Here is a 27,231-nt window from a genome sequence, read left to right as displayed (position 1 = left end):
TTTCCCTTTGAAAAGGATGGAAGTTCCTGTAACTGCTTATTGCAGGGGACCTGTGGAATTTTCCTCCAAACCTGAGCCATGACTCTTACCCATCATGTCGTTGTGGCCGAGAACGCCGCCTCTGCCTCCTCTGGGCACTTCGGCAGGGTCTTTGGGCTGCTAGGACCCCAGACTAGAAGAGAGGTGCGTGGTGGAGGGGGTGAGGTCTCACCCAGTCCTCCGGGCACATTCCAGGAGAGGCCACCGACACAGGCTGACAGGGGTTGGGGGGGGGCACTCTGTGGGCCCACTCCTCAGGGCTCAAGCCCTGGTTCCAGCCTGATGATGTGCTGGGGCAACTGGGTGTCTGGGTGGGGAGAACGTTCTGGGGAAGTAGAAGCAGCTGCAGGGGACATCGCAGAGCGTTTCTGGAAGACCCTCCAGGGTAGAAGGGAGATCACTACCCTGAGCTTTCCTGGGAGACAGACGATTGCTGGCTGTGGCTGTTTTTATCCCTGCAGGAGGCCAGACCTTGGGGAAGCCTGCTTTTCCTAATCCAAGTGGGGTTGACAACCTAGGTTTATTTATTCAACAAATATTTAGTAAGTACCCGCCATGTGCTTGCTAGGCGCTGGTCTAGGCACTGGGAGCGGAATCGGTGAGCCAGATGGACCTCGCCTATCTCTTTAAAAGGAGAGGAGCACTATGGGAACAGGTAAAAGGGGAGGAGAAGGTGGATTGGCAGTAGGAGACGGGTGGCGGGTGGCGGCCTGGACTCAGCAGGGTCGCGGAGGGGAGCAGACGAGGTCAACCCTCCCCCTCCCCCCAAATCCGGCTCTCTGGCATGGAGAATGATCTTGAGCTGATTATTTGTAGGAAACAGCGGTAGAAGCTCTGAAAAGCTACCCTCTGGAAAGAGACATTTCCACGTACAAGGGAACTCTTCATTTGCAAGGATGGTTCCTTCTCTGTACCCAGAAGACCCTGGCCTAAATCTGCATAACAACCTTAACCCTTGTTGACTGTGTTTTGACTGTGCTTGTCTGGTAACCTCCCAGAGTTGGCCTCCCCTCTCCCAACATCTTCTTGGATCTTTAGGTGGAAATGGTATTTAAGGGGGTGGCTTGGGCCAGTTTGGAGTTAGTCAGGTTTTGGGGTTATGTTTTTTTCTTTGGTTTGGTCTCTCCCATATATACAGGAGCTGTAAGTCTCATGAACTGACTCTTTTTCTCCTCTTAATCTGTCTTTTGTTACAGGGGTATCTCATCCTGGAAGGGTGATTTCCCTTCCCTACGGGGCTCAGGGAGGCTTCATCAGGAAGGTGACCATCAGAGCAAAGGCTCAAAGGAGGTGAAAGAGTAGGCCAGGCAATTTTCTAGGGAAAGAAACCTCCTGTGAGAGGGAATAGACAGTGCAAAGGTCCTAAGACAGGAGAGACAGGATCACCAGCAGTATTCCAGGAGCAGCAAGGAGGTGGGTGTGGTTGGGGCCAACGAAGAGAGAGAATAGGATATGAAGACTGAGAAATAAGGAATGGGGCAAATTCTTATATGAACCTCTTGGAGGCCATTGTAGGGACCTTGGTTTTTTCCTTTGAGTAAAATGGGGAGCCACTGCAGAGTTCTGAGCAAAGTAGTGATTTGGGTTTTAAAAGTATCACCCTTTTCAGGACGCCTGGGTGGCTCAGTTGGTTAAGCGGCTGCCTTTGGCTCAGATCATGATCCCGGTGTCCTGGGATCGAGTCCCACGTTGGGCTCCTTGCTCCGCGGGGAGCCTGCTTCTCCCTCTGCCTCTGCCTGCCACTCTGTCTGCCTGTGCTGGATCTCTCTGACAAAAAAAAAAAAAAAAAAAATCACCCTTTTCAATACCGACTTTTCAAAATTCTCATGCAGAATAAAACATAGTAAGCAATACTAAATTTCAATATTGATTTTCCAATGTGTGCTAACATTGTACGTTGCCCTTGTTAGGATGAAGCAGGATTGGGGTGCCTGGGAGGCTCAGTCAGTTAAATGTCTGCCTTTGGCTCAGGTCATGATCCCAGGGTCCTGGGCGGCCTCTCTGCTCTGCATGCCCCTCCCATCTGCTCCTGCTTGTTCTCTCAAAAAATAAAATAAAATAAAAGACAGCAGGATCTCCATGAAGGCATTCACTGTGTATGGGGGGGGGGGGAGAGAATCCTGTTAGAGAGAATTACAACATGGGATGAAGAAGCACAGAGGTGATGGGAGGAGTCGAGGAAGGCTTCTGGAAGTGATGTTGGAACTGGTCGAGGAAGGCTTCTGGAAGTGATGTTGGAACTGGGTTCTGAAGGCCAAATAGGAGTTTTCCAGGTTGGCCAAAGGAGGAAGGGTCATTTCAGCAGAGGAAACGACCTGTGGGAAGGAACAGAAGCTTGAAAAGCAGAGAACTATACATAATTCAGGAACGAATGGACATGTTTCTGTGGAGGGCACCAGGGGGAATGAGCAAACATGAAGTTGAAGAGTGAATGAAGGGGAAACAGAATGAAGGAGGGGAAAAAAAAAAAAAAAGCCCATCTTTTTTCTTCCCCTGGCAGTTGAAGATGGGTTCTCTGCCCAGGCTTCACACAGCAACCACAGAAATAATCTGTTTTCTGCGATTTCGTCTGATCAAGTCTGATATGGTCTCTGAGCTATGCTTTTTCCTAGTTTGGGCTCCCCAGAAGGAGACCCTGAGTTCAAGGAGTTCGTCTGGAGGGTGATCCCTGGAGACACCAGCAGAGGCACAGTGGAACGACACAGAGAAGGGAAAGAAAGCAGCAGAGTGTGAGTGCGTAATAAGCAGACGGAAAGTCACCTCGGTCCTGCCAGGCCCTCTGGGAGTGTCAAATTTACCCAAGGGGTGAGGGAGCTGGGGGATTTATTCTCCAGTCCCATCAGTCATTAGTTAAGGGTCGTCCCTAGTGGCTCTAACTCCTTGGTCCTCCCAGCCTTTCCTGTAGCCAGGGGGAAATACCAAAGCAAAGAGCCGGAGGTGTGAAAGACAAGTACTGAGGGCGTATGCGTAGGTGCCTACCCCATCTGTTCCAACTGTATACATTTCTCTAGCTCTTCAGCAACTGACTAGATCTGCACCACTGTGCCGGAGAGGCCTTGGGCCTAGCTGTGGCCAAGATGGATGCCGATGTGGATGCAGTTGAAGACAGCCCAGGCATTCTGCCATCTTGCTGCATTCCCTACGAAGTAGGCTTGGGAGTCAAAGGAGAGATGAACGAGGAAAAGGACCCACTGGGACACTCGCTCTGAGGTTAGGGGTAGTAGGAGAGTTTACGGTGTTGAGTTTTGTCCCCGCGTCCACAATCCCTCTTGTTTTTATTGCGGTAAAATATATGTAATGTCAGATTTGTCGTTTTAACCATTTTTAAGTGTATCATTCAGTGCATTAAGTAATTCATGCATTGTGCCATCATCACCACTATTTCCAGAACTTTTTCATCATCCCCAACATAAAGTCCATACCCGTCAAACAATAACCCCCACTCCCCCTCAGCCCTTGATAGCTTCTCATTGACTTTCTCTATGGGTTCACCTATTCTGAGGACCTCACTGGAGCGCAATCATACACTACTTGTCTTTTGTTGTCTGACTTATTCTGTTTAGCAGCATGTCTTCAAGGTTCACTCAGGTTGGAGCCTATGTCAGAGTTTCAGTCCTTTATAAGGCCAAATAACATCCTTTGGATGGACAGGCCACTTTTGTTTATCCATTCATCCATCTGTGGACATTTGGGTTGTCTCCCCTTTTTGCCTGTTGTGAATAAAGCCGCTGGGCACGCGGTGGGTGTGCAACTCTCTGTTGGAGCCCCGGCTTGTGACTCTTCGGGGCATATAGCTGGGAGTGGAATTGCTGGGTCACGTGGTAATTATATGTTTAACCTCTCGAGGCACGTCCATACTGTTTTCTATGGTGGCCCTACCACTTTACACGCCCACCAGCAATACGCGAGACTCTCTTGTCACCATACTTCCGCACAGCTCTCCACGCCAGCTGCTGGGGTGGAGATGGGATGATGGACCACTCTCCATATGGAGGGGTTATGGCAGGGTCAAGTGAGGACACACCCAGACTGACACGGTAAGGCCTAGTGACATAGGAGGGGACCCTTTTGATCTCTTGGAGTCCAGTTCATTCTACTACCACTGTCTTGCTTCAGCCAGACTAAGTCATGGTGCTGGATAGCTAGAAGGATGTGGGTTTGAGTCCTCCCTTTACCGTGGCCATGTGACCTTAGAACAAAGGATTTCCCCTTCCTGAGCCTCGGTTTCCTTCTTTGTACAAACAAATGGGAAGAGTAGTAGGCTGGGGTAAGCATTCAAGGAGGTAATGCAAGTGCCATGAGCGCTGGGCCTGGCAGGTAGCATGTGTTCGATCACTGGGTGCTATTGTCATTGTGATACGTTTCTGGGGATTCCTCTGAGTGTGAACATCTAGGTGGCAACTTACGCACCGAAAGTCGAGGGGAAGAGCCTACTTAGTGCCCGCTGCTGTGCTAGGATCTGGGGGTGGAGTGTTGTGGTGGACCCCACGATCCACTGGCCAGATTATCCTTTAAGAAAGCACTTGCTGTCCCAGTTTGTGGGGCATTTTCAGAGATAGCCTCTGGCTGTCAGCACCTGCAGGGGTTGTCTCAGCTACAGAGAGAGTGCCTCAGTCAAAGTCATGATCTTTCAGCGACCTTTCAATATGAGGGTAAAAAGATCTAGTTCCCTGGGCTCACCTCTGGACAAATTGGTGGTAGGCTGAAGAGTGGTCCACATCCTTGTTCCAGGAACCCAAGAATATGTTTGTCACCTTACGTGGTAAAAGGGACTCTGTGGCTGTGATTAAATTAAGGATCTTCAGTTGGGGAGGCTGTCCTAGATTATCTGGGTGGGCCCAATGGAATCATGAGGGACAGGAGGATCAGTCACAGAAGATGTGACCAGGGAACCAGAGGTCAGAGTCCCGAGCCTGCTATCTCTGAAGATGGAAGGAGGGGCCAAGAGTCAGGGAATGCGGGGAGCTTCTGGAAGCTAGAAAAAAATTCAAGAAAACAGGTTCTCTTCTGAAGCCTCCAGAAGAAAGGCAGTCTTGTTGACACCTTGATTTTAGATATCTGACCTCCAGAACTGTACGAGAACAAGCCTTGGGTATTGGAAGGCAGTGAGCAGGTGGTGATTTCCTCCAGCAGCAATAGGAAATAACACAGTTCGGAGAGTAGGTCCAGCTTCAGGACTCCCCTGGGGTGCAGGGGCAGCACCACAGAGGCTGCGGTCGGTCACGCCTCCCTCTGCCCCATTCTGCTCCCCAATTCCCTCCTGCAGTGGTCGGTGCCATGAGCACCCTAATGAACATCCCACACCCTGAGCTCCACCTCAGAGTCTGCCTCCTGGGGAACCCAACCCGCTACACAGTCACCATGTGTTTATTATAAGGCTTTGTTATGAGCAATTTCAAACAGACACAGAAATAGGAAGAACAGCATAACGATCTCCCATGATCCCACCGCCCTGCCTGGATACTGGCCAACTCATGACCAATCTTTCTTGATCTATATGGGAATGGTAGCTGAAAGGGAAAAGCAGAGCTAGTGCCCTGCAGACCTTCCCAGTCTAGGTGGGGAGTTTAGATGGTGTAGACATCTCTGAGGCCAAGAGAACCCCAGGCAGCAGACCCCGTGTCAGCGAGCGTGGGGTCAAGGGCACATAGAAGCAGCGTTGGAGAAAGACGGGAAAGAGGGGAGCTAACCAGAGACAGAGAACCGATGGGGCAGACCATGTCACAAAAGGGTGGGTCCTCGGGTCACGGGCAAATTCGACTAAAGGGTCCAGAGTCTAAGGTTGGAGGCAGGTGATGTGAAAAGGGACATAGGCAGGTAGCTGTTAAATAGAATAGGTTACCACTTGTCTTTCTTTCTTTCTGTTTTTCTCTTTCTCTTTCTTTCTTCCTTTCTTTTTTTCCTGTTTTTTTCTTTTTTAAAGCAGGCTCATATGCCCATCCTGGGGCTCGAACTCATGACCCAGAGATCAAAGAGTCCCTTGCTCTACCAGTGGAGCCAGGCCAGGTGCCCCCACCTGCCTTTGTTTCATTCCATTGTCTTTCTAATGTTTGTTTGTTTGTTTGTTTGTTTAAATAGGCCCCCACCTGCTTCTACTTGACTCTTAATAGTGAAGCTACAAGTTGTGCCAGTTGCTGAGCTAAGCACTTCCCACAGGTGATCTCACCAATCTGCCCAGCAACCCTGGGAGGCAGATACTATATTTATCCCCATTGCACAGAGACTCCCTAAAGTAAGGCCACTTGGCCAAGGTTCCATGGATGGTGTATTAGCTTCCAGGGGCCACTGTAACAAGTTACCACACACCGGGGGGGCTTACAAAGACAGAAATAGATGGTCTCTGTTCTGGAGGCCAGTGGTCTGAAATCAAGGTGGCAGGCAGGGCTGTGCTCCCTCGGAAGGTTCTAGTCAAGGATCCCTCCTCGAGTCTTCCGGCTTCTGGTGGCTCCTTTCCCAGTGTTCCTTGGCTCGTAGCCGCATCCCTCCAACCTCAGCCTGTAGTGTCACGTGGTCTTTTCTCTGCATGTGTGTCCTTCCTCCCTGTGTCTCTTACAAAGACACTTGTCATTGGATCCAGGGGCCACTTGGAACATCCAGGATGACCTTCTGTCCAGATTCTTAGCTATATCTGCAAAGACTCTTGTCCTGAATAAGCTCACGTTTCCAGGTTTCAGCGGTTAGGAGGTAAACAGCTTTTTGGAGGCCGCCATCCACCCTCCTATACCTGGGAAGAGTGGGGCCAGGGGTCTGAACCTAAGAAAGGGGATCTGTTGTCCACAGAATGATGCAGTTTGGCCAGAAAGAGCCAGAGCGGCAGGAAGCTCCTCATGTTGGTCTTACAATGTCCCATAAGCTCCTTGACACTCCTCCCACTCCAAGATGACATCACGGAACCCCCCAAACCTGGGCGGGCTTGTGACTCATTTTTGCCACCAAAAGAGTGTGTGGTGCTACATGACTTCCAGTGGCGCATCAGAAAAGGCAATGCAGGGTCACCTGGGTGGCTCAGTGGGTTAAGCCACTGCCTTCGGCTCAGGTCATGATCCCAGGGTCCTGGGATTGAGTCCCGCATCGGGCTCTCTGCTCAGCAGGGAGCCTACTTTCTCCTCTCTCTCTCTGCCTGCCTCTCTGCCTACTTGTGATCTCTCTCTGTCAAATAAATAAATAAAATCTTTAAAAAAAAAAAAAAAGAAAAGAAAAGGCAATGCAGAATTTGCCTTTAAAAAAAAAAAGATCTTATTTATTTGAAAGAGTGTGCCTGCGCACGCTTGAGCATGAGTAGGGGAAAGGGGGGGAGGGGCAGAGGAAAGGGGGAAGTAGATGCCCTGCTGAACAGGCAGCCCAGTAGGAGACTCAATGGGGGACTTGATCCCAGGACCCCAGGATCACAACCTGAGCCAAAGGCAGACACTTAGCTGACTGAGCCACCCAGGCATCCCAGCATGTACCCTTTTTACAGAAACATTCCTCTTGGGAGCTCTGAGCTGTCCTGTGGGCCATCTCACTGCCCCAAGGCTGCCAGGCTGGGAGGAAGCCCAGGCCAGGGGAGAAGTCCCATGCATGTGTCCCATGTGTGTCCTGAGCAGTAGCTGTAGCTGAAACAGCATGCCTACCTCCAAGTGATTCCAACCCCCTGGCTGTCTGGTCACCTCCAGCCACAGAGCCTTCTCTGCTGAGACCCCAGAACTCCAGCAGCAGAGACAAGCTGTCCCTGCCGTCTCCTGTGAATTCCTGGTGCACAGAATCTGAGCACCAGAAAACGGCTGTTTGATGACACTACATTTTGGGAAGGTGTGTCACACAACAGTAGTGATCAGGACACCCCTTCATTTCTAGAAAAAGCCCCAAATGGGAGGGGGGGAGGGTTAGTAGTTCTCGAGAAATAGGTCTGACTCAGAGAGAGACAAAGAAAACATGTCCTGTCTGAACAAGCACAGAGCCCCCCCACCAATTCCCAGTGGTTCCCCAATCAGAGGTGAGGTGGGGGCGGGGGCGCAGAAAATGGAACAAGCTCCTCCTGGCGTCAGAGACCGTCTCTCCCCAAAGCCCACATGCAGACAGAGCCATGCAGCCTGGGGCTGCAGCCAGGCCCCCCGCCAGCCACCTGTCTCTCCAGCACACCCACCTCCCTCCCACCGCTTCCCCCCTTTCCCCAGAACAGGGCTCCTGAGCACCGCGAAGGCCATGACCACTTCCCACGAAGCTGTTGCAGACAGCGGGCCCCCCCCGACCCCATCCCTCCCCAGGTTCTGGCCACTGGGCTGACCGCCCCCGGGAGCCCAGGCTGCCCCGTCTCCTCCCACAACGGCCAGTGACACCAGTCCCGCCCTTGCCAGGACCATGGGGTCTGCCTGCAGCCCCAGCTACCAGTTACCACACAGCCCCATTCATTTGCTGGATTGGATCTTTGGATTTTGTCATTTGCTATGCGGGGTTTTCTGACTAATTTGTTTACCAGGTTTAATTCTTCAATCATGTTTTCATTTTAAGAGATTTCAGGGTAATTATGAACTTTGAATAAATCCATCTGAGGCACCAAAGTGCTCTCAGCTCAGCTTGGCGACAGCCTGCCCCTCCACCCGCTACACTCGAGATCTGGTGTGAATAGGACCTCTCCTGCCCGCCCCCACCCCAACTACTGCAATTGAAAACACCTGGGCTTCTAGGAGCCAAGGTCAGGATTGGAGAAAAAGCCACAACTGAAAACCACACTGGGGTGGGGGTGAATTCAGGCCTGCCAGGATCTGGCCCCTCCTCACCCACTTCACCCACGCTGCTCCCCCGGCTGGGGTGGGGCTGTCCCAGCATTGCCAGCTGAGCGTTTATCAAAGTGGGGTGCAGGGCTACCTGGGAGAGGATCAGACACAGAGACCAGAGGCTGGGGCTCTAGTTCCAGACGCACAGATCCTGAGCCCTCTGGAGTAAAGTAGAAATATATTGAAGGTGAAGGGGATCCTGGGTGGCGCAGTTGGTGGAACCCGGTCTCTTGGATTCAGCTCTGGTCGTGATCTCAGGGTTGTGAGATCGAGCCCCACGTGGGGCTTGTACTCATCGAGGAGTCTGAGATTCTCTCTCTCCCTCCCACTCTGCCCCTCCTGCTCGTGCTCTCTCTCTCTCAAATAACTAAAATCTTTTAAAAAATTATTTATTTATTTATTTTTGAAAGAGAGCGAGAGAGATCAGGGGAGAGGGAGAAGCAGACTCGCTGATGAGCGGAGAGCTGGATCCCAGGACCCTGAGATCAGACGCTTTGCTTAACTGATTGAGCCATCCAGATGCCCCTAAAATAAATAAATCTCTAAAAAAAAAACAAACCCTAAAACAAAAAATAGGGGCTCCTGGGTGGCTCGGTGGTTAGGCGTCTGCCTTCGGCTTGGGTAATGATACCAGTGTCCTGGGATCAAGCCCCGAATCGCTTTTTCTAGAAACGAAGGGGTGTCCTGATCATTACTGTTGTGTGACACACCTTCCCAAAATGTAGTGGCATCAGTTCGTATTGCTGAGCAGGGAGCCTGCTTCTTTATCCCTCTCCATCTCCCCCTGCTTGTGTTCCCTCTCTCGCTCTCTCTCTCTGTCACAGATAAATAAAAGCTTAAAAAAAAAATTGAAAAAAAAAAAGAAAGAAAGAAACATATTGAGGATGATGAGTACAGCTCCCATTCCCTTCACTTTGCAAGCTTGACACAAAGGAGCTGATGGGGGGGGGGGGACGGGGCGCATTTTCTAATCTGGATCACATGACACCATAGAGAGGCGGAAGTGTTGTGGAACAGTCTCTTGGTTGCATCAGTGGGGTCACACTAGCAGGCTGGGGCGATGTGACACCGGAGCCAGTGATACAAAAGCAGGGAATGCCACCAGGCTCCTAGCTGTCTTGACTCCTTCACCATTTCTCGGTCTGCACGTTCTGGCTTCTGAATGTGCTGAGATGGTCATCTCTCTGGAGCGTGTGAGCAAGTGAACTGGGACTCCGAATCCCCGTTCCAGCCTCAGTACCTTATCAACGCCACACAGGGAGGCTGCTGGGTCCTGAATTTTATCAGCATCAACAAATTAGGATTGCCTAATTTACATACCCATATCAAACCTACCGCTCGCCTGGGGTGAGTGGGAAGTGTCCCACGTGCGCACTAATCGTACCTAGGATCAATGGATTAAGCTTCACTAATTTACATGCAGCCAATCACAGCCGAGGCGTGAACAGCAAAGCTGCTGGGGGAACCTATCGCAAAACGGGAATTCTCCACCATGGAGTGTAAGCCCCTGAGCGTCGTGAGCTTCCTGGCGCTGCTCCCACCTTAAGGGAGAGGCCTTGTGGGGACCCCAGAGTTGCCCAAAACGGGAATTCTCCACCATGGAGTGTAAGCCCCTGAGCGTCGTGAGCTTCCTGGTGCTGCTCCCACCTTAAGGGAGAGGCCTTGTGGGGACCCCAGAGTTGCCCTAACAAGAATCCAGCGTAGGGGACAGTGGAAGCGGCCCAGGGTAAGAGGGAGGGAGTGGCCATACTGTAGTAGTTTGGGTTCTCCTAGAAGCAACACGAGACAGATTCGAGAGCGGAAGGGACCAGGGTTTTGCTAGAAGACCTCTACTAAGGGCTGCCTGAGCAGACCCGGTAGCTCTGTGGGCAGCTGTTGGAGCTGAATTGTGTCCCCAGCAAATTCATTTGTTGAAGTCCTAACCCCTAGGACCTCCGAATGTGTCTGTATTTGGAGATGGGGGTCTATAAGGAGGTGATGAAATTAAAATGAGGTCATCAGTGTTCCCCTCATCCATTCTGACTGGTGTCCCCATAAGGAGAGGAGACTAGGACATGGACACACCCAGAGAGAGGACCTGGCAGGGATACAGGGAGAAGGTGGCCCTCTGCAAACCGAGGAGAGAGACCTCAGGGGAAACCAACCCTACTGACACCTTAATCTTGGACTTCTAGCCTCTAGAACTGTGGGAAAATAAATGTCTCTTGTTAAGCCCCCCAGTCTGTAGGACTTCGTTACGGCAGCCTGAGCAACAAAGAGTCATTTCCATCGAGGGGACAGTGTGGAACATGGGCTCCCAAGCTCTCCCACCCGAGAGATGAGCCTGGGGTGGTTATCTATCAGCTTGTGTCTGGTCCTTAACTAGGGGCTATTTACAAGTCAAGTACTTGCCATTTGAAAATTGGGCCTAGAAGCACTGGGTCGTAAGAGGGAGGGAACTGTGTGGCGTGTGCCCCATAGGCCTTTGACACCAATATTGGACTCTGTTAGGTACCCTCCTAGAGGCTAAGGGACCATGGCCTTTAACCTCTACCCCAAAGGAATGTGCGTGTGTGGGTCTGTGTGTGTGTTGTGTGTGCACTAACAGGAAGGTTTAATCTAGATAGAATACATTACTTTTATGTTGGATAATCCTGCATAATGATGTATGACCCTCTAATGAATATAATTTGCAAAGGTTACCTCTGGTTAGTTTCTCTGCCAAAGCCAGTGGGGTGAACGGAATATGTACCACGGCTCACCATGGTCTTGGACCCCTGTAGCTTTGGTGACCTCCCTGATGGGGGCCTGGAGGAGCTCAGTGCCTCTTGCTAATTTTATATTCATATTCTGGGCGCAGCTAGAGTGAGGGTGCTTTGAGTCAGGCTTCTTGGTTTCAAGCAACTGAAACCAATGATTGCCAACTTCAATAGGAAAGAGATTTCTGGAAGACATGAGATAGTCCAGACTTGTAGGAGGGTAGCAGGACTCATAACTAAAAACACTCTTGGGGGTGGGGAAGGACTAACTTGCTAGCATCCCCCACCCATCACCGCTGTAGGATACTTTCTCTGCTGGACCCATGATGTTGCCATGAATGGTGTATTGTCCCTGTCTCTTTATTATATTTTCTTGAGATTCAAAGTCTTGGGACCCCCTGGCTGCTCGGGTTGGGGGAGGTATCAGGGAGAGGAGCTCAGTTCTGAGTTTCTCTAAATTGGGGGGGCAGACCATTTGTTTCCCCAGTATTACCCAAACTGGGGGATGCCTCCCAAATGGGTGAGACACTTGTCCTTGCCACATGACACAATGGTTAGGTGAAAATTCCAGAAAGGGGCAGGGGTAGGATTTACTCCTGTCAGTCCTGGCTTGTTTGCTCAGTGTTGGGTGGGCTGATGGAGACCATGGGTAGACTGGGTGTCAGGCTGGATGTGGGGTGGGTGCCCTTGATGGGATCCCTGTGGGCACAAAGAGGAACCAATGGGGACAGAGGCAGGAATACTAAAGGATGCTGGGTGTTCTGCTTAGCTCTTACCACATAATGAAGAACTGCAGAACAGTGGTTTAAAACTGTAACCATCATGTGCGCTGCTCATAAATCTGGGGTGTGACTGGGCTCAGCCAAGCAGTTCTTGATTATAGATGTCTTAGGTTGCAGTGACACGGTTGCTGGGCCCGGAGTCATCACAGACTTCTTCACTCATACGTCTGATCCTTGGGCTGGGAAGACTCCCACAGCTAGGGGTGGACCAGCTAGGGTTCTCTGGGTCTCCCTTACTATGTCTAGGTGGCCTCTCTCCATGGCCTTTCCAACATGGTAGACCAGGGCAGCAGGACCCCTTCTGCCTCAGCTCAGGTCTTCCAAGAAAGAGAACCAGACAGAAACTGTATTACTTTTTGTGACCTAGTCTTGGAAATCATGTAGTATCACTTCTGCTGTATTCTGTTCATTCCATGAGAGTCTGGAAGTCCAGCTCATCTTCCGAGGAAGGGGCTAGAGTGTCCCACATTTTGATGGGAGGACTGTCAAAGAATTGGGGGACATATTTTGAAACCACCACAGTGAGCTAAGAGATGGCAAGCAGGCACTTGGCTTGATTGTTGGTCTGGACTAACACATCTTTCTCTCTTGATTTTCTAATTTGGCTGCTGGCTCGAATTCCCGGCAGCCTATTCGCAGCTAACATGCTCGCACCTCGTGGGCCGGACCTACCACTCCAGTCAATCCCGCTTCATCATTATGCCAAGAGAGCTCATTCCAACTGAAATTTGACTATTGGTTTTTAATTTTGGTGCCATTTTTCATGCTGATGGCTCTTCTGGCTGACAGTGAATTACCCTGGGTGCAAATTAAATACAATAGAATTGCTAATCAGGCTATTAGAATACGCTGACAGGAGGAAATCTACAAGTTGTAGATTTCAGCCCACCCAGACCTGGGTGGGCTCTCCCCTTGCCTTTGGGGCAGAATTCACTTGACTTCAAATGGACCAGTACCAGACCCGTGGGAATGCTGGAAATGGACACCTGCAGTCTGCCGGAGGGACTGAGCCAGGCCTGAGATCCTACCCTGGTTCAGCTGGTTCTTCCGCTGGCAGAATCTGGCCCCCAGAGTACTTGTGTCCCCAGGGATTGCTGTCTAACGTTCCATACACTCTTCTCAGGCAAGAAGTGTTGCGATTCTGTTCTCAACCTCCAGGCCCACAAGGAAGGCACCAAGTATCTGGCATAATGAACAATGTTTTAGGATTTCTAAATTTAGAGGGAAGGTGAGAACACAACGGGCGGTTTCCCTCTTGTGTCTAATTCCAAGCAAAGATAGAAAGAATTATCTGTTCTAGACTTGGGGTTGCACGTTCAGTCACAGTTTCTTTGTATTTTTATTTATTTATTTATTTATTTATTTATTTATTGGCAATCCCTAGAAAAATGACTGAGAGGAAATAGATTCAGAAGCCACTGCCTACGGGTTCCAATAGCGATGCCCAGGGGCAGTTTCTGTAAATCAGGAGGTAGAATGTGGTCTTTCAGGGCAAGATGCAAGGCCAGACTGGGGGCAGGGATTTTGCCTGGGGAGGGAAGGACTGGGGATGATTTACAAGTGAGAGACAGAGCTCACTGAATCAATACCACCTCACTTTTCCTGCACGCTGCCAGCCCTATCTGGCCACTGGAAATGCTGGCAACATTTTACCTTCATAACAGTCTCCTGCGGAGTGGATTATCATCACCACCCCCACTGAATGGATAGTTCGGTTAGGTGAGGTTAGGTTAGTTTCTTGAGGTTAGGTTACTTTCCCAGGGTCACCTAACAAGTTAGTGGCAAGGCCAGTGATATTGGATTGGGTTCAGCTGCGGAGGGGTGGCGCGGGGATACTGACTTAGACAAGATATTCTTTCTTCTTTTTTTAACAATTCTGTACCAAGCTGTACCAAATGGCATATTTGCTTCAGACTTTTATTTTTCATTTTGTTTTATTTATTTTTTTAAGCAAGCTCTCCACCCAGTGTGGTGCTCGAACTCATAACCCTGAGATCAAGCGTCACGTCTTCTACTGACTGAGCCAGCCAGGCGCCCCCAAGGTAAATATTCTTTCTTACAGGGTTTGGAGGTAAGCAGTCTAACTCACGTATGGTGGCTTCATAATCGACGTAGATTCCCACTATCTTGTTACTGTGCTTTCTCTGACATATGGTTTCTGCCTTGGGTTGCCGGATAAGATACAGGATACCCAGTTAAACTGTAATTTCAGGGGTGCCTTGGTGGCTCAGTCGCTAAGCATCTGCCTAGGGTCCTGGGATGGAGCCCCGCATTGGGCTCCTTGCTCAGTGGGAAGCCTGTCTCTCCCCCTCCCACTCCCCCTGCTTGTGTTTCTTCTCTCTCTGTGAATCTCTCTGTTAAATAAATAAACAAAAATCTTTAAAAAAAACAACTATAATTTCAAACGATGAATTTTTCATAAGTCTGTGCTGTACCATATTAAATCATTAAATGAAACACTAAAATTAAGGTCTTAACATTCTTTTAACTAAATAAATATTAATTTAAAATAAAATATTTTAGGGACACCTGGGGGACTCAGTCAGTTAAGCAGCTGCCTTTGGCTCAGGTTGTGATCCCAGAGTCCTGGCCTGCTTCTCCCTCTGCCTGCTGTTCCCCCTGCTTGTGTTCTCTCTGACAAATAAAATCTTTTCTTTTCTTTTTTTTTTTTTTAAGATTTTATTTATTTATTTGACACAGAGAGAGTAAAAACAGGGGGAGGGAGAAGCAGCTCCTGCTGAGTAGAGAGCCCGATGTGGGACTTGACCCTAGGACCCCGGGATCACCACCTGAGCTGAAGGCAGCCACTTAACTGACTGAGCCACCTAGGCGCTCAAAATAAATAAAATCACTAAAAATAAAAATAAAAAATAAAATAAAATATTTTAATTTGCTCAATCTGGCAACTCTGTCTCCACGTCATGGCTCAAAATGGCTGCTTGCGCACCAGCCTTCAGGACTATGCTTCAGGCAACAGAAGGAAGGAGGGTTGGGGTGTCTGGCTGCTCAGTTGGTAGAGCTATGCGACTCAATCTCAGGATTACGAGTTCCAGGGCCACATTGGGAGTAGAGCCTACTTACAAAAAGAAAAAAAAAAAAAAAAGAAGAAGGTCAAAGAAGGGCTTCCCTGCATTTAAAGATACTTAATGGAAACACTTTTCGGAGAATTAAGTATTGAGAATTGGATTATGCCTGCAGTTTATGCTGGCCATTTTTCTCATGTGCTATGGCTTCATCCCACATGGGCTCAGCAAATAAGAGAGGGCAAACATCACTTTTTAGTAGGCAGAGACACTCCCACCACAACAATCAGGGTTACGAGTACAGATCATTACTTTCTAAGTGATGGTCTTTATGTAACTGAAGACCAACTAGAGAACCAAAAACCTTTACAATTGGATGTAATTATGGTACAACCTTATAAACCCTGTAACAATCAAGAAGAAAATGATGCAGTGTCTTCTGCTAAGAAGCCAAAGCTAGCACTGGAAGATGCAGAAAACACTGCTTCTACTAACTGTGACTCTTACTCAGAAGGACTGGAAAAGGACACATTGACACAGAGGAGGGGCCAGATTTGCCTAGAACAATCATGTTCATGTTCTTCTGAAAGTCAAGAATGTCAGACTACAGTCAGCACTGGGGAAATTCTGGAAATTTTGAAGAAAGGGGATGCATTTGTGTTAGATATTGACTTGGATTTTTTTTTTTCAGTCAAGAATCCCTTCAAAGAAATGTTCACTCAGGAAGAGTACAAAATCTTACAAGAATTGTACCAGTTTAAAAAACCTGGTACCAACCTGACAGAGGAAGATTTGGTAGATTGTGTTGATACTCGAATTCATCAGTTAGAAGATTTAGAAGCTGCTTTTGCTGATTTATGTGATGGTGATGATGAAGAAACTGTACAGAAATGGGCTTCAAACCCTGGAATGGAATCACTAATTCCACTTGTACAGAGTTTGAAAAAATGGATGGAAGTACCAGACTATGAAATGGTTCACCAGGCTGGTCTAACCTGTGATTACTCCGAACTTCCTCACCATATCAGCACAGAACAAGAAATTGAATATCTTATTCAGTTTGTATATTATTTACTGAAAAATTTACCAAAACCTACTCTTGTGACAATTGCAAGGTCAAGTCTGGATGATTACTGTCCTTCTGAGCAAGTTGACACCATTCAAGAAAAAGTCCTCAATGTGCTACGCTCCCTCTATGGAGCTGTAGACATTCACCTGGTGTACTTAGCAGAATGCTCTCCATCCTGAAACAACAAAACACTAGGCTCCTATTACATCTTGATGTAATAACAGGGTTTTCATTAACTTATTTGTAAATATGTTTTCCAGAGAAGATGGAAATAAATGCTTTTATATTAACTTTAAAAAAAATAAATAAAGATACTTCATGGTAGTCGCACCCCAAATTACTGCTCATCTCACACTGGTCACACATGGCTTTTAGGGAGGCTGGGCAATCTGGCTTTTATGCCCAGCCACAGCATAGCTGACAATCAGAACTTTTGTATTAAAAAGAATGGATATTAGGGGTCAATTCAGCATCTGCTGCAGCTGGGATTTGAACTCTAGTTGGAGTGTTGGGGCTTAATCACCCAGCTATCTTGACTTCTCCATTTCATGAAAGAAAGAGTGGGGCAGACACCGTGGGTTTTCCCCACAGCTCTCTCCCTCTTTTTTTTTTTTTTTTAAAGATTTATTTATTTATTTGACAGACAGAGATCACAAGCAGGCAGAGAGGCAGGCAGAGAGAGAGAGAGAGGAGGAAGCAGGCTCCCTGCCAAGCAGCGAGCCCTGATGTGGGGCTTGATCCCAGGACCCTGGGATCATGACCTGAGCCAAAGGCAGAGGCTTAACCCACTGAGCCACCCAGGCACCCCTCCCCATAGCTCTTTTTGGATCCTTTTCATAGTTTCTAGGTGCCTCTTCTCTAACTTCGTTACCTTTGCTGCTAACTTAACAAACAGGTGGCCCAGTGAGAGCCTCTTCAGAGGCTGGTCCTGGGACTGCAGGAGGTGCTCTGCCCACACCTAGGAATTTGGAGTGTGCAACATCAGCTCCCCTGCCTGGAGGCAGGAGGAACACCAAAGCGTAATTTACATACCAGTGCCTCCCCCCCCCAGCCCCTGCCCTCCTCCCCCATGGGCAGAGTTAGACCAGGCTGGGTGGTCACCTTGCTCTCCTGCTTTCCCCCACTGCCTTCACTGGTCCCTCCTGGAAGGTGCTGCCTTCATAAGTCACTGGCTCATAAATCCTTGTAGCGGTGTCTTAGTGGCCTCAGAGAAGGGTTTACCCAGGAAAGTATAAATAGGAAGTGGGACAGCACTTTTGAAGACAAAGCACTTCTCTTGTCACACACCTCTCCTGGAGGAGGAGGCTGAAGTGACTTGCAAAGCTCTTGAGTTTGAATTAGGTCACGCCCAGCCTTACTGGCAAATCCCTAGCTGTGACAAGTTGCACGTAGTTGGACGTTTCAGATGTATTCCGATTTTCCTCTGAGCTGTAGGTTTTTAAAGAGAATGTGTATTAGTCAGGGTTTGGCCAGGAAAGCAGATGGCACTCTCCATTTCAGATGGAAACGGATTTCATTCTGGAGATGAGGCGCTTACAAAACAGTTGGCAGAGTTGGAAGAGCAAACCGGATACCAGCTCTCAGATTTCCTCGAACTTCCAGAGCAAGAGAAAGTGCAGTGAGCGGGCGCACCTGTCTGCAAGACCAAGGTAGGTGATTCTCAGGGAAGTGCTTGGCGGTGGCCCTGAAAATGTCCACTTGCTCTGCCCTTTGTGTCTGCCTGCTGTTTGGGGACAAGCAGTAATGATTACGGCTTTTTGTCTCCCTTTGGCCTTCTGAGTCTTGTGCAAAAACAGGAGATGCTTGTTATCTGTGGGTTCCTATTTGCAGGTTTGCTGCCTTGCTAAAATGTATGCATAACCCCCAAATCAATACTCAGGGTCTGTTCACGGTGATTCACGGACTTGTACAGATGAGCAAGAAAGTTGAGTCACCCAGTGCACCTTTTCCAAGGTAGGGGGGCTATAGCAAGGTGAAGCTCTGACATCTTGTTTCTGTTCTCAAACTATAAACTAGTATCCTGATGTGGTTTAGTTAAATTTGTGTTTGTCACATTTTTGTGCTTTTTTTGGTGACTTTGCTACTTCAAATGGCCCCCAGATGTAGTGCCAAAGAGGCTGTGATATGCCTTATGGAGAAGATACGTGTGTTGGATAAGTTTCATTTAGGCCAGATTCATAGGGCTGTTGACCATGAATTCAATGCTAACCAATCAATGATATATATTAAATAAGGTATTTTTCAACAGAAACACACATAAAACAAGGTTATATATTGATCAGTTCTCAAAAATGGTTTGATCAAAGACTCTTCCAGAACCTAAACCAGTATTTGCACTGGGAGCAGTGGGTCAGTATCCACTAACTCAGGTATTCACAGTGACTTGATAGAACATTAATACTGTGAGTAATAATAGATTACTGGGTAGAATCTAATTAGCAACCCATTTGGCATGGAATGATGGAAAATGTAGTTCCCTGGCCTCTGGATGGGGCCATACTTGGGAGAGTATAGAAGAGGGAATAGTGTTAAGTTGCTGACCAACAACCTCAAGAATCCAGGACAGCATGTTAAACCATTGAATGCTGTAAAAAAAAATTTTTTTTAACAGTTGCCTTAGAGTTTGCAGTAATTAGCATTTACCTTCAAATAATGTACCATTTCACATGGAAAGACTGTGAAAAGAGCCTACTACCAATGCCTCACCCCATCTTACATTTTACTGTTTTGGTATTTTTAAAGATTTTATTTATTTATTTGTATGAGAGAGAGCATAAGAAGGGGAGCAACAAGCAGAGGGAGAAGCAGGCTCCCTGTTGAGCAAGGAGCCCGATGTGGGACTCAGTCCTAGGACCCTGGGATCATGACTTGCACCAAAGGCAAACACTTAACCAACTGAGCCACCCTGGGTGCCCCGTTTTGTTGTTCCTTTTTTAAAGATTTTATTATTTGGTGGGGGGCAAGCACGAGTGGGTGGAGGGGCAGAGAGAGAGAGAGAGAGAGACAAGCAGGCTTCCCACTGAGTGGGGAGCTCAATGCAGGAGATCCCAGGAACCTGATCAGGACCCGAGCCAAAGGCAGATGCTTAACCCACTGAGCCACCCAGGTGTCTCCATTTTATTTTTGTATAAGCTATAAACACATAATGCATTGCTATCAGCATAGCAGCCACACTGACTTAGACATTTATCTTTTTTTTTTTTTTTTTTTTGACAGAGAGAGAGATCACAAGGAAGCAGAGAGAGGAGGAAGCAGGCTCCCCGCTAAGCAGAGAGCCTGATGCGGAGCTCGATCCCAGGACCCTGGGATCATGACCTGGGCAGAAGGCAGAGGCTTTAACCCACTGAGCCACCCAGGCGCCCCTAGACATTTATCTTTAAGAGCAATCCCCCCAAATTAAATGAGTATTTATTTGCCTTCATTTGTTTCATTTCTAGCCTTCTTCCTTTATTTGTGTAGATCCAAGGGTCTGCTACCATATTTCTTCTTTTTTTTCCTTAAAGATTTTATTTATTTGAGAGAGAGCAAGAGCAGAGGAGGGACAGAGAGAGAGAGAGAGAGCACAGAGGGAGAGGGAGAAGCAGACTCCTCGTTGAGCAGGGAGCCCAACTCAGGACTCCATTCCAGGACCCTGAGACCATGACCTGAGCTGAAGAAGATAGATGCTTAACCGATTGAGCCACCCAGGCACCCCCAAATTCGTTTTGTCTATCCCATTTCTTATGGTGCAGCTTTGCTGGCAATGAATTCTCTCATTTTTGTCTTTGAGAGAGTCCTTCTCTCTCTCTATGTATGTATTTAAATGAAAGTATGTTTGTTGCATTTCTTTTTCTCTCGGCTTTATTGAGGTATACTTGATAAGTAAAATAGTAAGATAAAGTGAACAATATGATTGAATATACATTGTGAACAGATTCTTCCCATTAAGTTTATTAATATTTCCATCACCTCACATATTCACCTTTCTTGCATTTCTAAAAAGTCAAAATGCCAATTCTGAATAAGTGATTTTTAAAAATTCTTTTCCTAATTCTCTTTATACTTAAAAAAAAAAAAAAATAGGGCACCTGGGTGGCTCAGCAGGTTAAGCCTCTGCCTTTGGTTCAGGTCATGATCTTGGGGTCCTGGGATCGAGCCCCGCATTGGGCTCTCTGCTCATTGGGGAGCCAGCTTCCCCCTCTCTCTCTGCCTGCCTCTCTGCCTACTTGTGATCTCTCTCTCTGTTAAATAAAGAAATAATCTTTAAAAAAATTATATATGCATATATACATATAAAGTGATCTCTACACCCAATGTGGGGCTTTAACTCACCACCTCAAGCTCAAGAATCAGATGCTCTACCTACTGACCCAGCCAGGTGCCCCACTTTTATTTATCTATCTATCTATCTATCTATTTATTTAAATATTTTATTTCTTTCTTTATTTATTTGAAAGAGAGCACAAGTAGGGGGAACAGCAGGCAGAGGGAGAAGCAGACTTCCCACTGAGCAGGGAGCCCAAAGAGGTGCCGGATCCCAGAGCCCTGGGATCATGACCTGATACTTAACCCACTGAGCCACCCAGGTGCCCTGCCCCAGTTTTGAAAAAATATTTAGCTGGGTATAGAATTTTAGGTAAACAAGTTAGGGGTTTTTTTTGTTTCTTTGTTTTTTAAGCAGTTTAAAGATGGCAACTTACTTCTGACTTGGCATGATTTTTGATGAGAAGTCGGCTGTAATTCCTACCTCATCAGAAATCATGCCAAGTCAGAACACAAAGTGCCATCTTTAAAGTGCTTAAAAAACAAACAAATAATAAAAACTCTAACTTGTTTACTCAATATTCTGCCCATTTCTTTTTTTTCCTGTCCATTTCTTGATTGGATTATTTGTTCTTTGGGTATTGAGTTTGATAAGTTTTTATAGATGTTGGATACTAGCCCTGTATATGATATGTCATTTGAAAATATCTTCTCCTATTCCACTGGTTCTCTTTTGGTTTTTTTGACTGTTTCCTTTGCTGTACAAAAGCTTTTGATCTTGATGAAGTCCCCATTTTTGCCCTTGCTTCCCTTGCCTTTGGCGATGTTTCTGGGAAGAAGTTGCTATGGCTGAGGTTGAAGAGGTTGCTGCCTGTGTTCTCAAGGATTTGGATGGATTCCTGTCTCACATTGGGGTCTTTCATCCATTTTGAGTCTATTTTCGTGTGTGGTATAAGGGAATGGTCCAGTTTCATTCTTCTGCATGTGGCTGTCCAATTTTCCCAACACCATTTGCTGAAGAGACTTTTTGCATTGGATAGTCTTTCCTGCTTTGTCGAAGATTAGTTGAACATAGAGTTGAGGGTCCATTTCTGGGCAGTCTATTCTGTACCATTGATCTATATGTCTGTTTTTGTGCCAGTACCATACTGTCTTAATGACTACAGCTTTGTAATAGAGCTTGAAGTCCAGCACTGTGATGCTGCCAACTTTGGTTTTCTTTTTCAACATTCCTCTGGTTAATCAGGGTCTTTTCTGGTTCCACATAAATTTTAGGATTATTTGTTCCATTCTTATGGTATTTTGATAGGGATTGCATTAAATGTGTAGATGCTTTATGTAACATAGACATTTTCACAATATTTGTTCTTCTAATCCATGAGCATGGAATATTTTTTCCCTTTCTTTGTGTCTTCCTCCATTTCTTTCATGAGTACTTTATAGTTTTCTGAGTATAGATTCTTTGCCTCTTTGGTTAGGTTTATTTCTAGGTATCTTGTGGTTTTGGGTGTCATTGTAAATGGAATCGACTCCTTAATTTCTCTTTCTTCTTTCTTGCTGTTGGTGTATAGAAATGCAGCTAATTTCTGTGCATTGATTTTATATCCTGACATTTTACTGAATTCCTGTATGAGTTCTAGCAGTTTTGGAGTGGAGTCTTTTGGGTTTTTCACATGAAGTACCATCTGTAAAAAGTCAGAGCTTGACTTCTTGTTTGCCTTTTATTTCTTTTAGTTGTCTGATTGCTGAGGCTAGGACTTCCAGTATTATGTTGAATAGCAGTGGTGATAGTGGACAGCTCTGCCATGTTCCTGACTTTAGGGGGAAAGCTCTCAGTTTTTCCCCATTGAGAATGATATTCACTGTGGGTTTTTCAAAGATGGCTTTGATGATATTGAGGTATGTATCCTCTATCCTTACACTGTGAAGAGTTTTGATCAAGAAAGGATGCTGTACTTTGTCAGATGCTTTTTTAGCATCTATTGAGAGTATCATATGGTTCTTGTTCTTTCTTTTATTAATGTATTGTATCATATTGATTTGTGGATGTTGAACCAACCTTGCAGCCCAGGAATAAATCCCACTTGGTTGTGGTGAATAATCCTTTTAATGTACTGTTGGGGAGCACCTGGGTGGCTCAGTGGGTTAAGCCTCTGCCTTCAGCTCAGGTCATGATCTCTGCTCAGCAGGGAGCCTGCTTCCCCCCTCTCTCTGCCTGCCTCTCTGCCTACTTGTGATCTCTGTTTGTCAAATAAATAAAAAAAATCTTTAACGTACTGTTGTATCCTACTGGCTAGTATTTTGGTGAGAATTTTTGCCACCGTGTTCATCAAGGATATTGGTCTGTAATTCTCCTTTTTTGATGGGGTCTTTGTCTGGTTTTGGGATCAAAGTAATACCGGGCTCATGAAATGAGTTTGGAAGTTTTCCTTCCATTTCTTTTCTTTCTTTCTTTCTTTTTTCTTTTCTTTTCTTTCTTTCTTTTTTTTTTTTTTTTTTTTTTTTTGGAATAGTTTCAGGAGAATAGGTATTAATTCTTCTTTAACTGTTTGGTAGCATTCCCCTGGGAGGCCATCTGGCCCTGGGCTCTTGTTTGTTGGGAGATTTTTGATTATTGCTTCAATCTCCTTATTGGTTACGGGTCTGTTCGGGTATTCCATTTCTTCCTGGTTCAATTTTGGTAGTTTATATGTCTCTAGGAATGCATCCATTTCTTCCAGATTGTCAAATTTGCTAGTGTATACTTGCTCATAATGTGTTCTTATAATAGTTAGTATTTCTTTGGTGTTGGTGTGATCTCTCCTCTTTCATTCATGATTTTATTAATTTGGGCCATTTCTCTTTTCTTTTTGATAAGTCTGGCCAGGGATTTATCAATTTTATTAATTGTTTCAAAGAACCACCTCCTACTTTTGTTGATTTGTTCTACTGTTTTTTGTTGTTGTTGTTGTTGTTTGTTTGTTTCTATTTCATTGATTTCTGCTCTGATCTTTATTATTTCTCTTCTCCTGCTGGGTTTAGGCTTTCTTTACTGTTCTTTCTCCAGCTCCTCTAGGTGTGGGGTTAGGTTGTGTACTTGAGACCTTTCTTGTTTCTTGAGAAAGGCTTATATTGATATATACTTTCCTCTCAGAACTGCCTTTGCTGTGTCCCAAAGATTTTGAACAAGTGTGTTTTCATTTTCATTTATTTCCATCAATTTTTAAAAATTCTTATTTAATTTCCTCATTGCCCCAGTCATTCTTTAGTAGGATGCTCTTTAGCCTCCATGTATTTGAGTTCTTTCTAACTTTCCTCTTGTGGTTGAGTTCTAGTTTCAAAGCATTGTGGTCTGAAAATATGCAGGGAATGATCCCAGTCTTTTGGTACTGGTGGAGACCTGATTTGTGACCCAGGATGTGATCTATTCTGCAGAATGTTCCGTGTGCACTAGAGAAGAATGTGTATTCTGTGCAATGGAATGTTCTGAATATATCTGTGATGTCTATCTTGTCCAGTGTGTCATTTAAAACCTTTATTTCCTTGTTGATCTTTTGCTTAGATGATGTGTCCATTTCAGTGAGGGGGGTGTTAAAGTCCCCTACTATTATTGTATTATTTTTAATATGTTTCTTTGATTTTGTTATTAACTGGTTTATATATTTGGCCTCTCCCATGTTAGGGGCAAAGATATTTAAAATTGTTAGATCTCTTTTTGGACAGACCCTTTAAGTATGATATAATGTCTTTCCTCATCTGAGTTTCTGGTAGACAGCATATCAATGGGTCTTGTTTTTTTTATCCATTCTAATACCCTGTGTCTTTTGATTGGGGCACTTAACTCATTTACATTCAGGGTAACTATTCAAAGATATGAATTTAGTATCATTGTATTGCCTGTCAGGTGACTGTTACTGTATCTTGTCTCTGTTTCTTTCTGGTCTGTTTCTTTTAGGCTCTCTCTTTGCTTAGAGGACCCCTTCCAATATTTCCTGTAGGGCTGGTTTGGTGTTTGCAAATTCTTTTAGTTTTTATTTGTCCTGGAAGCTTTTTATCTCTCCTATTTTCAATGTCAGCCTAACTGGATATAGTGTTCTTGGCTGCATATTTTTCTTGTTTAGTGCTCTGAATGTATAATGCCAGTCCTTTCTGGCCTGCCAGGTCTCTGTGGATAGGTCGGGTGCCAATCTGATATTTGTACCATTATATGTTTCAGACCTCTTGTCCCAAGATGCCTTCAGAATTTTCTTTGTCACTGAGACTTCTAAGTTTTACTATTAGATGACAGTGTGTGGACCTATTTTTATTGATTTTGAGGGGGGTTCTCTGTGCCTCCTGGATGTTGATGCTTGTTCCCTTTGCCAAATTAGGGATATTCTCTGCTATAATTTGCTCCAATATACCTTCTGCCTACCTCCCTCTTTCTTCTTCTTCTGGGATCCCAATTATTCTGGTAGAGTTTCGTCTTAGGGTATCACTTATCTCTTGAATTCTCCCCTCATGGCCCAGTAGTTGTTTATATCTGTCTTTTTCTCAGCTTCTTTATTCTCCATCATTTGATCTTCTGTATCACTAATTCTCTGTTCTGTCTCATTTATCCTAGCAGTAAGAGCCTCCATTTTCTTATTGTACTTCATTATTAGCTTTTTAAATTTCAACTTGGTTTTATTTTAGTTCTTTTATTTCTCCAGAAAGGGATTCTCTACTATCTACCATGCTTTTTTCAACCCCAGCTAGCACCTTGATAATTGTCATTCTGAATTCTAGTTCTGATATTGTATTAATGTCCGTATTCATTAGGTCCCTAGCTTTGGGTACTGCCTCTTGTTCTTTTTTTGAGGTGAGTTTTTCCACCTTGTCATTTTATCCAAATAAGAATAGATGAATGAAAGAACAAAATACTGAAAGGGTAGCAATGACCCAAGAAAAATATACACTAACCGAATTGGAAGAGACCTGAAACTGGGGGGAGAAGAAGGGGGGGAATATATATATATATATATATATAAAACTGGTGAAGAGAACAGAGACACTTGATTTTGGGTATATTTTGGTCTATTAGAAGAAACTGCCTCCTAAAATTTTAAAGAAAGAAAACTTACATATATATGAAAATAAGGGAAAACCCAATGAAGGGATGGAATATGACTGTAAAGATGAACATTAAAAAACATTCTAAAAGAGGAATTGATAAGATAAGAAGTTGGTTGGAAAAAAGAAAAAGGAATGAATGTGATCAGGCTGGAGACTAGAACAAAGCAATGTGCTAGATTTAGGTATATTTTGATATGTTAGAAGAAACGTATCCCAAAATTTTAAAGGAAGAAAGACCTATATGTATACATAAAATAAGCTTAAATGCAATGAATGGATAGAATATGACTATAATAATGAATATTTAAAAAGATTTTTAAAAAGGTATTGATAAGGGTTGCCTGGGTGGCTCAGTAGGTTAAGGCTCAGCCTTCAGCTCAGGTCATGATCTCAGGGTCCTGGGATTGAGCTCCACATTGGGGTCTCTGATCATCTGGGAGCCTGCTTCCTGTACCCCGCCCCCCTGCCTGTCTGCCTACTTGTGGTCTCTATCAAATAAGTAAATAAAACCTTTTTAAAAAAATTCTTAAAAAAAGGAGTTGATAAGATAAAAAGTTAAGAAAAACGTTAATATTGGAATGAGGAAAACTGTAAATAATAGAAAAAGAAAAAAATTTTAAAGATTGAACTGTGAAATACTAAAGCATCATGGGGAAAAAAAAAAGCCATGGATTCCGTGTGCTGCATTCCCATAGCTCTGAAGTTTTGATGTTCTCATTGATCGGTGAACTTGGTCTTGATTGGATGTTCTTGTTACTCTTCTAGGGGAGGGGTCTGTTGCCATGAGTCTCAAATAACTTTGCCTGAGGTGGAATCGCACTGTCCTTTCCAGGAGTCAAGCTAAGCAATGTGCTCTGGTTCGCACTGGTGAGCTTTTGTTCCCTGAACGCTTTCCGTACTGCTTTGGAGGATGGGAATACAGATGGTGGCCTCCCAGCCTCCGGCGGGGTGTTGCCGAGGGCTTGGGGTCCCATTCCTCAGTGCATCCTTGGAGAAAAGTGGTCAGTCACTCCCATCTCCCTGGTCTCTGGCCCCACTCCATGCTCACCCGCCTGTGACCAAGAATTTCTATTTCTGACGTTCAAACACGTGTGGAGTCTCCAAACCCAGCAGATTCCTACAGTGCACTGCCATACTGCTCCTCCCGGGAGAGGAAGGAGGGGGTCTCTCCAGATCTGCCACTTTTGGGGCCCCTCCTAAAAGAGTAGATGACCCAACTGTGCCTTGGATCACGGTTTAAGGTAACCCCAAGCTGAGAGCCCCCTCCTTAGCTCCGTCTCTGTAGCCGGCTTCCCTGCGCCAGTACCCGGGAGCTCTGCTGCACTCAGACACCCCCGGCCTTTCTGTGACTCCGAGTGACCTGAGACCACACTGTCCCCGTGAGGGCTCTTAGCTTCTGGAGAAACATCCCTCAGTGGAGCAGACTTCTAAAAGTTCCAATTTTGTGTTCCGCTGTTCTGCCGCTTGCCGGGAGCCACCGCCCCCCCCCAAACCCCTGCCCCACCGCAG

At 46.0% G+C, this 27,231-nt stretch overlaps 1 long non-coding RNA gene and 1 pseudogene across 2 annotated transcripts in view; both read left to right on the top strand.

The window, feature by feature from the left end:
- Nucleotides 1-15,469: 15,469 nt before the first annotated feature.
- LOC309855694 (UPF0489 protein C5orf22 pseudogene) lies at nucleotides 15,470-16,717 on the top strand (annotated as a pseudogene). The gene has a single exon. The product of its transcript is annotated as a UPF0489 protein C5orf22 pseudogene (transcript).
- Nucleotides 16,718-17,807: 1,090 nt separating this feature from the next.
- LOC309855994 overlaps nucleotides 17,808-27,231 on the top strand; it is a 42,286-nt gene continuing 32,862 nt past the window's right edge. Inside the window, exon 1 of the long non-coding RNA XR_014307025.1 lies at nucleotides 17,808-18,056. This is a non-coding gene — a long non-coding RNA (uncharacterized lncRNA). The remainder of the gene's footprint in view (nucleotides 18,057-27,231) is intronic.

The sequence above is a fragment of the Mustela nivalis genome (genome assembly GCF_964662115.1).
Source record: "Mustela nivalis genome assembly, chromosome: X".
NCBI classification, from domain to species: domain Eukaryota; kingdom Metazoa; phylum Chordata; class Mammalia; order Carnivora; family Mustelidae; genus Mustela; species Mustela nivalis.
This window is presented reverse-complemented; position numbering and strand designations above follow the sequence as displayed.